The 2,500-nt window shown below is 62.0% G+C and overlaps 1 non-coding gene across 1 annotated transcript; it reads left to right on the top strand.

The window, feature by feature from the left end:
* The first annotated feature begins 741 nt into the window (after nucleotides 1–741).
* On the top strand, nucleotides 742–896 carry LOC124224302 (5.8S ribosomal RNA). The gene has a single exon (XR_006884616.1). It is a non-coding gene; the product is annotated as a 5.8S ribosomal RNA (ribosomal RNA).
* The last annotated feature ends 1,604 nt before the right edge of the window (nucleotides 897–2,500 follow it).

Raw genomic sequence — 2,500 nt, 5'->3', positions numbered from 1 at the left:
AGTTTGAACGACGTAACGGTCGGGCCCGGTTGCCGCGGCGCGCAACACAATCGTCGTGACAACGAACGCGGTGCTGACGCCGGATCCGATGGGTCCGGCGTTCGCCGCGGTCGCGACGAGCGCAGTCGCCGGCTAAAACCGCCCGACGACCGACTCGCGCCGAGGCGTCGACCCGTCGCTCCGCGTCCAGCGCGGAGCAGCGGCGGGTCGTTCGCGCCTCCGGCCGACTCGGTGCCGAGAGGGGACCGCTCCGCGGTCCGCCTCGACTCGTTCGACCCGGTCAGGTCGTACGAGGGAGACGTGCGAAGCTGGTCTCAGCGCTTCTTCGCGGGCAGCCTGTCTGCGCCCGGGTGTCCTCGGTGCAACGCCGTTACACCCCGGACGCAGGCCGCGAACGCGGTAGGCTTCGGAGAGAATTTTCGCCCGTACGAGGAAGCTCGCGTCAGCGTCGAGGGCAGCGATGCCCGGGACTCGCTGACGCGGCCCACTGCCGTCCGCCGTCAATCGTTTGCATTGCGAGCCGATCGGGTCCGGCGCCGGTCAATTCCGGCAGACGACCCGTGAACTCGAGGCGACGTCGGCTCTTGAACTATCGCACGAACGAAATTTGACGCGCGGCGCGCGTTCCTTCCCGCGCGCAACCGCGCAAGGGCTGACGCACGCGGCGCCGCGCTCACGACCACAGAAAGCCGGTAACAACCGTAATTTTAGCATTTTTAATGCAAAATTCACATATATGATTACCCTGAACGGTGGATCACTTGGCTCGTGGGTCGATGAAGAACGCAGCTAATTGCGCGTCAACTTGTGAACTGCAGGACACATGAACATCGACATTTCGAACGCACATTGCGGTCCACGGATACAATTCCCGGACCACGCCTGGCTGAGGGTCGTTTAACAACGACAGACTGCTCCGTAGGCAACGGTGCCGCGAAAACCCCCGACCCGGGGGAACACAGCGCACCGTGCCTTCGCGAGCGAATGACTGGGCGTTCGCAGCCTCAAACAAAGGTCGCGTCGCCTCAAACGAACACGTATGTCACGGTCACGACGCGTCGCCGCAGATCGCGGGGTCGAGCTGTCGCTGCCGTTCGTCACGTTCCGGTGCTAGCGATAGTCGAGAGAACGAACGAATTCGGCACGGCGACACACAGACCGCGCGCGGTCGGTTCGCCGCTCATGTGATGAAGTTTTCCGTCCACGCTTCGCCGCGGGGGGCTCTCGGGTCTCCCGTACGGCGGGCGTGTTTACGGTCGTTTCCGTGGCTCGAACGTACGAAAGAATACGTTGTGTCCTCGTCCGTGTCGACGGTGCTGTTCTTGAACGAACGGCCGTCGCCGACGACGGACTCGCAATCTTACGACGACCTCAGAGCAGGCGAGACTACCCGCTGAATTTAAGCATATTACTAAGCGGAGGAAAAGAAACTAACTAGGATTTCCTTAGTAGCGGCGAGCGAACAGGAAACAGCCCAGCACTGAATCCCGCGGTTCTGCCGCCGGGAAATGTAGTGTTTGGGAGGATCCACTTATCCCGGGGCGTCGGCCCGCGTCCAAGTCCATCTTGAATGGGGCCACTTACCCGCAGAGGGTGCCAGGCCCGTAGTGACCGGGACGCGCCACGGGAGGATCTCTCCTCAGAGTCGGGTTGCTTGAGAGTGCAGCTCTAAGTGGGTGGTAAACTCCATCTAAGGCTAAATATGACCACGAGACCGATAGCGAACAAGTACCGTGAGGGAAAGTTGAAAAGAACTTTGAAGAGAGAGTTCAAGAGTACGTGAAACCGTTCAGGGGTAAACCTGAGAAACCCGAAAGATCGAACGGGGAGATTCATCGTCAGCGACGCAGGCTTCGCCGCGGCTCGTGATGTCGGGACCTCGCGTCCACGGCACTCGGTCGCGGTGCAATGTCCGGCGGCGCCGGCGTGCACTTCTCCCCTAGTAGGACGTCGCGACCCGTTGGGTGTCGGTCTAAGGCCCGGTCGGCTGCCTGTCTCGGCGTTCTCGTCGGGGCAGACCCCCGGTTGCCCGTCCGGCTGCCCGGCGGTACCCGCACGGTATAGAGCCGCATTGAACTGCGTCGGGCCCGCCGCAAGCGCGGTCAGCGATTCCCGGTGGTCGGACCTAGCGCCGTCCCCGGGCCTGGCCAGCTGTTGGCTGGCGGTGTCCTCTGGCTGGCTCGTTCGAATTATCAAATACCGGTCGGCGACGCTATTGCTTTGGGTACTTTCAGGAAGGACCCGTCTTGAAACACGGACCAAGGAGTCTAACATGTGCGCGAGTCATTGGGACGAGCAAACCTAAAGGCGAAATGAAAGTAAAGGTCAGCCCAGCGCTGACCGAGGGAGGATGGGCCGCGTCACGATGCGGCCCCGCACTCCCGGGGCGTCTCGTTCTCACTGCGAGAAGAGGCGCACCCAGAGCGTACACGTTGGGACCCGAAAGATGGTGAACTATGCCTGGTCAGGACGAAGTCAGGGGAAACCCTGATGGAGGTCC

Source organism: Neodiprion pinetum, unplaced genomic scaffold (genome assembly GCF_021155775.2).
Source record: "Neodiprion pinetum isolate iyNeoPine1 unplaced genomic scaffold, iyNeoPine1.2 ptg000132l, whole genome shotgun sequence".
Classification (NCBI taxonomy): Eukaryota; Metazoa; Arthropoda; class Insecta; order Hymenoptera; family Diprionidae; genus Neodiprion; species Neodiprion pinetum.
This window is presented reverse-complemented; position numbering and strand designations above follow the sequence as displayed.